Source organism: Dama dama, chromosome 11, assembly GCF_033118175.1.
Source record: "Dama dama isolate Ldn47 chromosome 11, ASM3311817v1, whole genome shotgun sequence".
Taxonomy (NCBI): Eukaryota; Metazoa; Chordata; class Mammalia; order Artiodactyla; family Cervidae; genus Dama; species Dama dama.
The window spans coordinates 17278164-17293083 of record NC_083691.1 but is presented as its reverse complement, the minus strand read 5'-3'; positions in this window follow the sequence as shown (position 1 = coordinate 17293083).

Below are 14920 nucleotides of genomic sequence, written 5' to 3'. Positions count from 1 at the left end.
GGATAGAATTCAACTCATTTTCATGGCTGTAGTTACAGGACTGAACATTGCACCCACTCTGGAGTCACATTTGTACATCAAGTATGGATTTTTTGATTTTTTTTCCTAAGAGCCCTTATCCTGCTGGGCAGCAGAAAAACTTTTTTAAGGATTTGCCAGCTGTCAAGGCTGCAGTCTCTTCTAGTCTGAACACAAACTTTTTGTTGAAATATTGGCTTTTAACACCAATTCAACTCTTTGTGTCTTTAGAGGCTGCTTTCAGACATTGTGGTATCCTGTATATGCCCAGATTTTTCAAGATGCCCTTCTAGCCCTTCTCCCCAAGTTGGCATGTGGGCAAATGAGAGCACCTGCTGGTTCTCATGGGAGTCAGAAAGAAGAGGGTCTGGGTCTGTGGGGCTGCCTTTGGGTCTGCTCTTCTGGGCTTCATGGCTTTTCTGGTTGGCTTTCTGGACTGGTGACTGCAGGCACTCATTGGTCTTTTAAGTAATTTGCTGGCACCTTCTACAGTCGTGGCCCCACCTTCACTCTGCTCTAGAATCTCCACGTAACTCACCTTCTCCAGCTCTCATCAGAAACCTCTTTGTCCTCCCAGCTCCCCATCTTCTGGGCATACCCTTGTCGGGCCCACTGAGCCTTCTGGATGCTACCTACGTATGGCCATGAGGGCAGAAACCCTGAGGCAGGCTCATCCCTCTGTCTCCCCAGGAGCTGCTCAGCCCCATCTCTTCTGATGGTTCTGGTGCACACTCCCTTGCAGGTCTGCAACCAGCCCCACCATACTCTCACTCTGACAGATGGGCTCCAAGCCCAGGTGATTGAACTATGTTCCACTTATCTAGATACTTGTAAAGCCAATGCTGCTTCTCAGGATGCAATCCTACCTGGGCCGGTGGATTAAGAACCTGAAGTCTGACCTCACTGCCTCGCTTCCTTCCTTCTTCCCTTGAGCTGATGGCTCAGAAGTCATCTAAATATCATGTCTTCTTTCGTAATTTCATGAGTGCCAGAGGAGAGGCTAACTCACAGAAAACATTTCAACAATAAATTTCTGATATGTCCTCATCATTTTCTTCTTGATGATTTTCTTAATAGAAATAAATATTCACATCAACTTGAGAAGAAACAAAAATTTCAATCCACTGACATCGGTTTCTTTAGTTTTCCCTGAAATATTAAAATACTAATAGCTAACACTTAATTGACGTTTGTCAACATCCTAAGTATTTTATATTCAGGCACATGTGCTCAGTCGTGTCCAACTCTCTGTGAACCCACAGACTATAGCCCACCAGGCTCCTTCGTCCATGGGATTTTCCAGGCAAGAATACTGGAGTGGGTTACCATTTCCTCCTCCAGAGGATATTTCTGACCCTGGGACCAAACCTGCATCTTTTGTGTCTCCTGCATTGACAGGCGGATTCTTTACCAGTGCACCACCTGGGAAATGTACCATTTAATCCTCCCAACTGTATGAGGTAGGTCCTCTTATTATCCATTTACAGATGAGGAAAGCCGAAGCACAGAGAAGTTAAACAATTTCCCTGAGGTCACACAGCTAATAAGAGGTGAGATTATGCTTCGAACATGACCATTGGAATCAGAGACTGTGCTCTTCACTACCTTGCCGTATTGTCTCTCCAGAGAAAATTCTAACTTATGTTGTTTTCAGAAGAGTGGCCGTGGCTTCAGGTTAGTTTGCTCTCTGGGATAAAAAAATGAGCTGGTGTCTTCCCTTTTTAGGGGAATAGCTAGACCATTTAGAACAGTCAGGAAACCCAGAGGCTCTCCAAGGCAGCCCCTAGAAGAAGCTTAATAAACCAGGCTCCATACGTGCTTCAGGAAGCCTTGGGTGTCTAAACTCTGCTCCAGGGAAGACCATCCTTGTCTCTGGTCACTAGACCCTACCTGCTAACTGGAAGGATGCTCTGTAGCAGGTCAAAGGCTCTGTCACTAACGGTTGGACCAGTGGGGGTCAACTCTGAAGCCTGCACACACAGCCCGAACAATGGTGGGACTGGGTCACCTGGGATGGGGAGGGTGGAATTCCGCACGGCCGGTGTTCACTCAGCATGGCCGGCTCATGGCTCCCTGCGGGGGTACCATCCCACCCCAACTGCATACCTATCCCAATGAGAAGTCTGAGTAGGAAGTGACCAGCGTTCTGGACAGGCACAGGCACTCGTGTATATCCAGGAGTGCCTCTAAGGCTACAGTTCTCACTCATGTGGTGCAGCTTGCCCTGATGATCCAGGAGAGGAGGTGAAGGACCATGGTATTTGACCCTTCCTGTTCCATCCACACGTCATACGACCAGCTGGATGCTCTCACAGCAGTGACTGCATTTATCCACGTCACAACCCTCTAAGGTGTCATCACGGGCTTCCTCGTCTTGGATAGAGAAACCGTCTCAGAGACTTCAACATAACATCTGAGTAGCCGAGCTGGTGGCTGTCAGAGCTGGGCTAAGCTTCTCGGGTCTCACAGACCCCAAACCCTTGCTTCTGCCCCCTTACCACACTGATTTCTGAGTAACCTTGAGTGATAACTCAGAGAATCACTGAGCATAAATAATGGTAAAGGATAGAGGGTTTACTTTTCTATTTTCATGAGCATCTGAGCCCCCAAAACCAGACCAATAAAGTTGAGATTGAGGGCAGGAGGAGAGGGGGGCGACAGAGGATGAGATGGTTGGATGGCATCATCAACTCAACGGACATAAGTTTGAGGAAACTCCGGGAAATAGAGATGGACAGGGAAGCCTGGTGTGCTGTAGTCCGTGGGGTCACAAAGAGTCAGCATGACTGAGAGATTGAACAAAAACAACAAAAGTTGAGAAATTCTCCCTTTTCTGTGGAGAAATAAAAGTTGATATTCACTAGGCTTATTAATTCTCCACCTCTGTGTTATAGAGACATATGACACAACAGTGGAGAAAATTGAAAAAGACAATAAGTGCTCACACCCTCCGTGGCTGACTCAAAAATCTCTCCAAGTGCCCTGTATTTATAGCTGGAAAGAGGGGAGCGGGAGAAGCAGCTGCTTGCTGTTATTTCGAAGAACTTCAGGCTTCTGACCAAAATAGTCTCTGAACTTTTGAAACTCCCATTCTAATAGTCTCGAGGAGGAGTGAACCAATATCCTAGAATTTGAGATGATATTTTTAGTCTTGAAATAATTTGTGCTCTTTCCTCTCTCTTCTCATCACTATTCCCTCCCACTCTTGTTGAGCGATGGTGTTTTACGGAGCGGAGGGTCTCTTGTGGGAGACCAGTGTGGAGTGACATGTGGATTAGGGCTCCATTGAAGAAAAAAAGAAAGAGAAGCCCTCAAAATATTGATAGGTTAAGGCAATGCTCTGTTGAGTCAAGAAATCATTTAAAATACATTCATCGAATTAAAAAAATAAATAGGGAAGCTTGTTTTTAAGCTTAATAAAAGTGCTTATTAAAATAGATTTGCAGATGCTGTGGTCCATATGCATGCGGCATATCTCTGTTCCCTATATGAATATATTAAGCTCAAAATGTTATGTGCCATATGCACATATTCTTTCCTTTATTAGAGGCAGAACTAGTGATAAGATTAAGACAAATCGCACGAACTGAGTCCATTGATTATCATCTTCACCCAAAAACACTGGCACCATAATTGATTCTTCTCCCTTCTTAACTCCCACGGGTAGCCCGTCAGTAAGACCCACTGGCTCTATTTCTAAACATTTTCAAATTTGTCCTCTTGTCTTTTCTTTCTCTGCCATCACTGAGTCCAGGTCACCTTTAGTTCTTGCCTGGATCTCTGAAGCAACCTATCACTCCTTTTCCACTCCTGATTCCCATTACCGCAGTAGCCCCAAATCAGTAAACTTGAAGGCAGTCTGTGCTAACCGTTTTTGCTCTCTGAGGATCAAAACTCCTAGTGTGGACAGTGACACTGTAACTGTCCCTTGAGAACTGTCCCCTGAGAACTGTCCCCTTACACTGCCTCAGCCTCAGTGGGGCTGTTGAGTGAGGAGCCCCCATCTCCTCCTCTTGCTGAGAGTGGGGGCAAGTGATTCAGGCTAGACAATCAGATGCTGATGCTGGAGCTGGAATCTGGATCAAAGGTTAGGGGTGTTTGAAGCTGAGGATCCATTATTCCTGCTTCTTAGATGCCCAGAGTCCTAGATTCCCAGCCTTTATAAGGGCCACTTGTTCAGAGATTTTATCATCTCATATTTCTTCACTTAATTTACCCAGAATCAGTTTCCTTTGTTTGTAACCAAAAACTAACTGATCTAGGGTCTTTGAGGATGTAGTGAGGTAACAGTATTCCTCTGTTCAAAACTTTAATGGTTTCTCAAGGTAGAATAAAATGCAAGAATTCAAGTATCATCACAGTAATGGATGATCTGGCCTTACCTGTACCCCCAAAGCAAGATTTTGTGATCAGATAGGTTTAATGTCTTACACTAAATTATATAACTATAAGTGATAGAGCAGAGATTGAAGTCTTTCTGATCCAAGATTATATTAGTCTGGGTTCTCCAGAGAAAAAGCACCAATAGATTATATCTGTATCTATATATCTACAGATATGTAGACCAAAATGTCTCACAATCTGCCATCTGTAAGTTGGTGAATTAGGAAAACGGTGGTGTCATTCAGTCTGAGTCCAACAGCCTGAGCACCAGGAGCATGGATGTAGGGCAGAAGACAGGTGTCCCAGCTTAAGCAGAGAGCAGATCTTCTTCTCTTCCACTTGTCCTATTCAGGCCCTCACTGGATTGGATAGTCCCTACAGCAATGGTGAAGGAGCTACTGATTCAGATGCCATCGTCTTCTGGAAACACCCTCCCAGACATACCCAGGAATAATGTTTAGCCATTGTCTGGACATCTCTTAGCCCAGCCAAGTTGACATATATAATTGTGGGCTTCCCTGGTGGGCTCAAATGGTAAACAGCCAGTCTGCCAATTGAAGAGCCCTGGGTTCAATCCCCCAGTTTGATCCCTGGGTTAGGGAGAACCCTACATAAAGTTAACCATCACAAAAAGTCTTTCCTCTTTTATAATTTTATAGGACATTTGGTCTCTTTATGTCACTAACGTCTTCCCTAGGAGAGCACTGGAAACCACATCTGAATTTTGCGCACAGAGGGTCTTAATTTCAGAGTCTCCGAAAGAGTCTACGTATCTTTCTTCTCAGACTTGATGGCTGTCAAATGGCCCCGAATTCCAAATTCCTTGAAAGTTTACCCTCGTATCAAATTGCTTGTTTGGTTTGAGTAACATTTTTGTAGATGCTGTGTAAATCTTTTTAATTATGTGAAAAATTATATTTGCAACTCAGCATCTATGGAGGAATTGGTTCAATGTGGCACCATTTGGGGGCATGAAATAGGCATGGCAGAGATCTTGTCACACACCACCAAATATTTGTCCCTCAGAGTGAAAGGGTGTTGTGAGGTGTTCCCACATGCATCTGTAGCTTCTCTTTCTTGGGTCCTTTATTTGCATAAAATTTAAAGACGACTTTACGGGCACTAAGGCTGGGAACAAAGTGGGCCATGTCTCCCTAGTTCTGCTTCTGCCAAATAATCTGTAAATTATAGCCCATTGGCGTTTTTTCATTAATTGCACATATTCTTTTTCATTTGGCTGCAAATTCCATCACTTTGGCCAAAAATGTGTACTTCTGCGACAGCACAAAGTAAGCACTTTGAAAGGACAAGCAGTTCAGAGAGAGTAGGTAATTATACCAAGGAAAGCAAATGCAAGAGGAGAATAAAGCCCCCAAGATTGAAGTGAGAGAAGATGATTCGGTGCAATGAAGTCACCTTACCACGTTTTAAAGAACCAGACGGATGGGTGGGTGAGCAGGGCCACATGTCCCTGCTGGAGCCCCTCCTTCTTTTTGGTGTTTCCTGGTGAGTGCAGAGGAACTCTTCTCTTTCATCATCCTTTCTCTGGGACCAGGTGCAACAGAAACAACTTTGCCTAAAAAATGCAGGGTTGGCTCCATCACGGTGGCTCCGGGTCTTCTCTGAGCACCTTCTGTGTGAGAGGCTTCATTCTGTGCCGGGCACACAAGGGTGGCTGTACTTCTCTCCATTAGCTGAGTGCTAGCCATGACTGTGACCATCTTTTTTTCTTCCAAAGAGAAAACTGAGAGTTGGAAAAACTAGAATTCTAGAATTCTCTGGAAAAAAACTAGAATTCCCTGAGCACTCTGACAAAATCAACTTTCAGCCTGGACAGTCTGACAGCAGGGCTGGGAAGACTTATTTTTTGAGCGCTGAATGCCTTTCTCTTCTTTCATTGAAAATCCCCAGAGACAGTGTTGGATAACTTGGGAAAAGGGCCCTGGCTCTTTCTTCCAAAGGAGGACTTCATGTTTCAAATCTTGTGCTTTTGGGGGTGGAGGTAGAAGGTGGGGGGAGGGAGGATTTTGCTACCTCTGTCTAAACTGGCTAAGTCTACATAGAAAAGGTGAAATTTTACTCTGAAGTTTACATCTTAATTATAAAATTATACATTTATAAAATTATAAAAATAGTAAATATCTCATGATTTATTTTTTTTATGATACTAAACGACATACTAAATGGCATACTGCCATACTAAATGACAATGGCTTTGTTACTGAGTAAAGTCTGAATCTAGTTCTCATCAAAGATGGAATCATGCCTTGATCTTTGTCTCACCCCCTGAGCCTGGATGCTTTTGTCAACTCAATCTTATTGGGTAGAAATAAAATTTATAGTTGGTTAAAAGCCAACACAAATCCTCTAATCTATAGTCCTAGACCATCCAAGAGAGGCTCTCTCTCTCTCTCCCTCTCTTTTTTTCTCTATTTAAGCAAATTATTTGAGTTGCTGAGGATTAGTAGACTGGAAATATTTTGCAGAACATTACTTCCCCATATTTAATCAGATAATTATATGTATTTTAATGTAAAGCTAACTTGTAATTTCTGAACACTCACACCCTGCTGGGTAAGGGCTTTGGAGACCGTGGAAGCAGTTTTCCTTGACATAGTACACTTTTCCCAGAATGTACAGAGCTCGAACCACTGTACCAAGAGAGGAGGAAAAAAACCACTTTATGTTTTCATGTAACTTCTCACACCTTTTAGAAAGGTCAGAGTAGAGAAAGCCCGGCCACATCTATGCTTTTTAGACATGTTGGATCTTTCTCTTGTTATTTAGTCGCCAAGTCATGTTCAGCTCTGCAGTCTCATGGACTGTAGTCCACCAGGCTCCTCTGTCCGTAGTATTTCCCAGGCAAACTTACTGGAGTGGATTGCCATTTCCTTCTCCAGGTTGGATCTTTATCACTGATTAAAGTGAAAACTTATTGAAAAAAACGTGTGCACACAACATCCAAATGCTCCAGGGCTAAGAGACCTGATACAACATGGAATATTCTCAGGGTAATTTCTAAGCCTGTGTTGATTTGCTTTTTATTGGTATTCACTTCTTTGACTATGTTGAGGGCTTTCTTTCCTTAAGATCTTCACGCATCGTGTTGATGTGGGCTTGCATAGGAAAAGAGAATCACTGTAAATGTCCTGGGGATAAAGGGGCTTCACATGGATGTTGGAGCTTGCCTTGCCTACTGGGAGATCTCCGGGGGGAGAAGAGGAGAACTCCAGCTGGAAGATGAGAGCAGACATTGAGACCTCAGCCTGAAACATCCAAGATGGTCATTCCCAGCAGTTCACTGGAAAAGGGTATGATTCTCCAAAGTGCCTGGAAAAGCTCCTGCTAACTGCCTCAGCCTGTGGCAGTCAGACAAGTGTACTCCAAATGCCTCTGGAGAAGCCTCTGTGAATCCCACCTCTGCTCTCCTCTTTGATGTGACTGCCTTTGGAGAATCATGGAGTCACCTCCTCATTCCTCTCATTGGCGAACTCCACCCTGGATGACACAGGGAAAGAACACTGAGAGATGTCATTGTCCCAGCACTTCCTCCCATTGCCAAGGGGCTTGGCTGGGCAATACCTTGCAACAGATCCATCACTCACTTGCTGCTCCATCCTCCTGGAACACTATTCCTTTCACTCCTACCTGTCAGGTCTCACCGTAACTTAGTGCAGCCCCCCTGGACAACCCAATCTAAAGCTGTGCTTTCTAATTCATCTCTCATTGCACCCTAATTTTACCTCTTAAACTTTATTGCAATTTGTAATATGTGATTGCTTATTGTTTGAAGTTCCTGCCAGAATGTAAGTTTCTGTGAGGGTAGCTACCAAATCAGCCTTGTCTAGTTCCTAGCACAGCACTTATAAACAAATGCATATTGACTTTACTTCTGAATTTTAATTTTTTAAGGTATATGTACCCATTTAAAGTGAAAGAAGATAAGAATAACTACTTAACAAGTACTTGCAAGACAGTCTTCTAGATACTATGGGAAGGGACATGCTGATCCTAAAGAGAGCATGGTTCATGTACATTTTTTTTGGCCACATGGCATGTGGGATCTTAGTTCCCCTACCAGAGATTGAATATAGATTGAACTCGCAGCCTCTGCAGTGAGTGGAAGCTCAGATTCTTAACAACTGGACTGTCAGGGAAGCCCTCATGTATGACTTTTTAAATAATTTAGTCTTGAACATGTTGGTTACAACATAACTAAAGACTTCATCCCAAGAAAGTCTTTTTACTTGTTGCCTACTTGAGTTTGATATGGCCTCTAAGTTTCATAGAAAAGTATGATCCTTTTATATACGTAGTTTCCACAATGGTCAAGAGTAGAAGAGCTTATGTTAGCTTCCAAGTTTTTAAGAACAGGATATATGAGCTGTGATACTTGGAATAGGTCTGTATAGCCAGGGTTTCTGACCAACACAAATGCTATTGCCCAGAAAGAAAGAGTGCTTATAAAAAGCAGCCCTATGGTGCCAGCTTGCTGGGTCTTGAAGTTACATACTACTATTTCAAACTTGGTTTCAGTCACATTTAGTTAGTTCTTGCCTTGGGGAGAAAATAAAAGTATAGGAATATCTTCTTTGGTTTTTGGATAACACAGAAATACTGTAACTTCAATTTTTTTTTTCCTCCTGTGAGAGTGGAAAAGATTAAAAAATTGTCTTTCCTCAGATGTATTATCATGGTATCTACCCACCAGGTTAGATGTCTATCTAGTTAAGAGGGGGATTTTAATTAAAGAACATAAAATTTAAATGGTTTGGAAAATGTCAACATGGTTTCCTATTTTGAGCCCAACACAGATGATAGAACAAGAGGGTATAAATGAAAATTAAAGAAAAACAAATTCAGAACAGATGTCAGGAAGTGTTTCTTTTTTTTTTTTTTCCATGCAGAGAATCATAAATGTGTGGAATAGCTTACCAGGCAAGATAGTTAAGGCAAAAAGAGGGAGGTCATTAAATAAACAATTAGATTGCAAATAGATTGCAAAAACAATGAGATGTGGTGAACAAAATGGTCTATCTCTTTCCCAGGATTTGAATGTTTTTGGATAAAATGAAATCTTTGGTCATACCTTAAGCCTTAAATGTCTAGATCATGAAAGGAGAACTCACAAATATTCTAATGTCTTTATTTCTGTGCTTTAAATGTGAGATTGTTGAGTGTCATCTTGGTGATTTTCATGTTGGAATTCTTCCACTCAAACACATGTGCCTCAGGAGAAACATGAAGTGTGAAAACATTCAGTTCCAAGTAAGAGACTGAAGTGATGGACAGAGATGGATGAAGAGCTGCATCAACTCCCTCTATTAAATAATCATACTTAATCTTAATGCTTTAGCTAATTACACTTGTGATCACTCATGTTGAAATAAGTAATACATTGACAAAATGTCCACTAGTAATACCTCACTGTAGTGTTCAGTTTACGGCCATCTGCCGATACAGGGCATGTCCCGTATTTAATGATTTTGTGTTGTGTCTTATATTGACTTTGTCAGGAAGTTGTAAATGTTCCATATTCGGCTTTTATCAGTAAACCTTAAAAGTCAGCAGAGTTATTTTCCCACCACAGTAAATGGGGCTTTGATCACAAATGACCACATTGATATTCATACCTCTAACACACAGACTTCTGGATAATCTTTGTGGTCTCTCCCACAGGTTTGGAAAAGTGAAAACCAAAAGAGGGGAATGAGAATTAAAAATACTTCAAAAATATATATTTAAGAAAGGAAACAATTGCTCTTTGGCCTAACTCCCAAGTTATAAACAAGTAACTGCTGTTAGTTAAAGATAACCTTACATCACTTCGCATATTCTATGAATCAGCCAATGTGTACAACCTCAGTCCCATGGGAGTTCATGTTTCTGAAAATCAGAAAATCAATAACAGCCCCTAGTTTTGCTAAGTCAACCAAAGACAGCCTGAAGATTGCAGACAATGGTTCATTAGTGACCGTTTCACTCCAGGGAACTTGCATTTGAAAGTCAACCTTACTCCAGGGATCATAAGTGTCACAGCTGAAAATTCTCAAAAGCAAAATACATCCATTTCTCAAAGTCCACCAATCCTTGCCAAATGGTCCTTCCCAAACCTACTACAAGACCATCTCCAAGTTTGTTTGGGACATTGTGAACAATTCTCCTTTGCGAGAAAGCTGAGAAGTTCACTGCTTTCACAGCAGATATAGAGCTTAATTTATTGCTAGTGTGAAAATTTGGGACACTTTTAATGATTCATTTAGCCCCTGTTTGTGGTTAGCTATGAACTCAAACTTGTGAGTGACAGGCAAACTGACGTGGCACTGATATGCTCAAATCAATCTTTGCCATTTCTATAATGGTCGCTATTTTCCTTTTTTTATTGAAGAGGTGCTTTTTTATTTATTTTTTTAAGAGCAATTTTAGGTTCACAGCAAAATTGAGAAGAAAGTACAAAGATTTCCCTTATAGCACCTGCCACCATCCCATTATCAATGTGACCTACCAGAGGGTACATTTGTTATAGCTGAGGAATCTGCATTAATACATTGTATTATCTGAAGTTCATGTTTACATTATGGGTCATTCTTGGTGTTATGCAGGCTGTGGGCTTGCACAAATGAATAATGACATCCAGCATTGGTACTACATTATCCAGCATTATGTACTGGATATGACATCCAGCATTATGGTACTACACGAAGTATTTTCACTGTCCTAAAATTCCTCTGTGTCCTGCCTATTTATCACCACTCCACTTCCCATCCCCTGGCAACCACTTATCGTTTTACTGGCTCCATAGTTTTGCTATTTCCAGAATGTCATATAGTTGTAATCATCTAATATGTATGCAGAAATTTTCAAGTTGGTATTTTTCACTTAGTAATGTGCCTTTAAGTTTTCTCCATGTCTTTTCAAGGCTTAATAGCTCATTTTACTTTAGCTCTGAATAATATTCCATTGCTTAGATGTACCCACAGTTGACTTATCCATTCATCCAGTGAAGGACATCTTGGTTGCTCCTAAGTTTTGGCAATTATGAATAAAGCTACTATACACATCTGTGTGCAGATTTTTGTTTGAAAATATGTTCTCAACTCCTCTGGGTAGATACCAAAGGATATGACTGCAGGATTGTATGATAAGAATGTTTAGTTTTGTAACAAACCATTAGATTGTCTTCCACAGTGGCTACATTTTGCGCTCCCACCAATAATGAATAAGAGTTCCTATTGCTCCACAACCTCATTGGCATTTGTTGTTGTCAGTGTTTCTGATTTTGGCCATGCATATAGGTGTGTAGTTGTATCTCATTTAATTTCATTTATTTGATGACATATGAAGTGAAGTATCTTTTCATGTGCTTGTTTGCCATCTGTTCAGGTCTTTGGTACATTTTAAATTATGTTTAAAATAATTTCTGCTTTCTTAATGCTGAATTTAAAAAATTCTTTGTATATTTGGGGTAATAGTCCTTTATCAAATGTGTTTTTTGCAAATATTTTCTCTCAAGTCAGTGACTTGATTCTCATTCTTTTGATATTGTCTTTCACCGAGCCAAAATTTTTTATTTTAATGAAGTCCAACTCAATAGCTGCTTATTCCATTGATCTTACTTTTGGTGTTATATATAAAATGGGAAGGAACTCAGTTTGGTGCTCTGTGATGACCTACAGGTGTGGAATATCCCGGTGGGAGGGACATTCAAGAGGGGTAGGATATATGTATTCATATGGCTGGTTCACTTTATTGTGCAGTAGAAACTAACAAAGCACTGTAAAGCAATTGTACACCAATTAAAAAAAATGTGGTGTGTTGTGCTCATTTACTCGGTCCTATCTGAATCTTTGCAACCCCATAGACCACAGCCTGACAGGCTCCTCTGTCATTGGAGTTTTCCAGGCAAGAATACTCGAATAGGTTGCCATTTTCTTCTCCAGGGGATCTTCCCAGCTCAGGGATCAAACCTGTGTCTCTTGCATCTCTTGCATTGGCAAGTGGATTCTTTACCACTGTGCCACCTGGGAAGTTCTTAAAAAAACTGCAGTTAAAAAAAGACATCACCATACCCAAGGTCATCTATGTTTATTGATATTAAGTATTTCTATCTATGAACATGGAATATCTCAATTTACTTAATTCTTTGATTTTGCTCATCAGAGTTTCATAGCTTTCCTCATATATATGTCATATTTTTTTGGTTAGACCTATGCTTAAGAGTTTCTTTTGGGGGAGTGTTAATGTAAATGGTAGTACATTTTTAATTTCAAATTCCACTTGTTCATTTTTGGTATATAGGAAAAATGTTTGATTTTTGTATATTAAACTTGCATCTTCTACTTTGTTATACCACTTATTACTTTCAGGAGATTTTAAAATACAGTATATCATTGTTTATGATAGAAATTAAAATACATACCAGCAAATGCTAACAGGTAAGTATTTGATGTATATGTAATTTTCTCAAGCAGTATCAAAGAAAATAATAAATAACAAGGTTTTTGCTGAAGGGAAATTTCAAAGAAAAAAGGAAAACACAGAGCAGAAATTCTAATGGCTTTCCACTATATCATCATCAGTATTTCAGTTTAAATGTGTATTTGAATGCTCTTCTACCAAAAGTACTTCCTGATCCCAAAATTGCAAACAAATTTTTAAGTGCCAAGACAAAATCTACTTCAATAATAAAGCACATAATAGTTCCACTTACTATTATAGAGATTATCAAAGATCTAAATGCTTCGCCTTTTAAGGCAAATCACAGGTGCAAGTAATCACAATGCAGAAAAAATTCTCCTTCACTTGTGGAATACTTTTTTTCTCATACAAATGTTATTCTTATAAGGCTATTGAGAGTAAAAACCCTTCCAGATGACTCTTCAGAAATAAGTAAAATTTTGCAGAGACTCATGTGTAGTGTTGAAGAAGGGAATGCAAACTGATGTGTGTATATATATATATATATATATATATATATGTATATACACACATATGTAATACACATTTCACATATATACACACACATTTCATATATATACAGAATTTTCACATATATACATAGGTTTTCATATATATATACATATGTATATGTATATATATATGTCTGTGAACAAATATTATTTTAAACTTTATTTTGTATTGGGGTACAACCGATTAACAATGCTGTGACAGTTTCAGATGCACAGCAAAGGGACTCAGCCACACAGATGTACGTATCCAGTCTCCTCTAAACTCCTCTCCAGGCTGTTACATAACATTAGCCAGAGTGCCGTGCACCATACAGTTACCTACTAGTTATCCATTTTGGCTGGATCATCAAAAAGTGAGAGAGTTCCAGAAAAACATCTATTTCTGTTTTATTGACTATGCCAAAGCCTTTGACTGCGTAGATGACAATAAACTGTGGAAAATCCTGAAAGAGATGGGAGTACCAGACCACCTGACCTGCCTCTTGAGAAACCTGTATGCAGGTCAGGAAGCAACAGTTAGAACTGGGCGTAGAACAACAGACTGCTTCCAAACAGGAAAAGGAGTATGTCAAGGCTGTATATTGTCACCTGGCTTATTTAACTTATATGCAGAATACATCATGAGAAACGTTGGGCTGGAAGAAGCACAAGCTGGAATCAAGATTGCTGGGAGAAATAACAATAACCTCAGATATGTAGATGACACCACCCTTATGGCAGAAAGTGAAGAGGAACTAAAGAACCTCTTGATGAAAGTGAAAGAGGAGATTGAAAAAGTGGTTTATAGCTCAACATTCAGAAAACTAAGATCATGAAATCTGTTCCCATCACTTCATGGCAAGTAGATGGGGAAACAGTGGAAACAGTGGCTGACTTTATTTTTCTGGGCTCCAAAATCACTGCAGGTGGTGATTGCAGCAATGAAATTAAAAGACACTTACTCCTTGGAAGGAAAGTTGTGACCAACCTAGACAACATATTAAAAAGCAGAGACATTACTTTGCCAACAAAGGTCCATCTAGTCAAGGCTATGGTTTTTCCAGTAGTCTAGTATGGACGTGAGAGTTGGACTATAAAGAAAGCTGAGCACCGAAGAATTGATGCTTTTGAACTGTGGTATTGGGGATGACTCTTGAGAGTCCCTTGGACTGCAAGGAGATCCAACCAGTCCATCCTAAAGGAGATCAGTCCTGGGTGTTCATTGGAAGGACTGATGTTGAAGCTGAAACTCCAATATTTTGGCCACCTTATACCAAGAACTGACTCATTTGAAAAGACCCTGATGCTGGGAAAGAAAGAGGGCAGGAGGTGAAGGGGATGACAGAGGATGAGATGGTTGGATGGCATCACCGACTCAATGGACATGGGTTTGGGTGGGCTCCAGGAGTTGGTGATGGACAGGGAGGCCTGGTGTGCTGCAGTTCATGGGGTCGCAAAGAGTTGGACATGACTGAGAGACTGAACTGAACTGAATTGATCCATTTTTAAATATAGCAGTGTATATCCCAACCTATCCCTTCCCTTCATTCTCCTCCCTAGAAACCATAAAC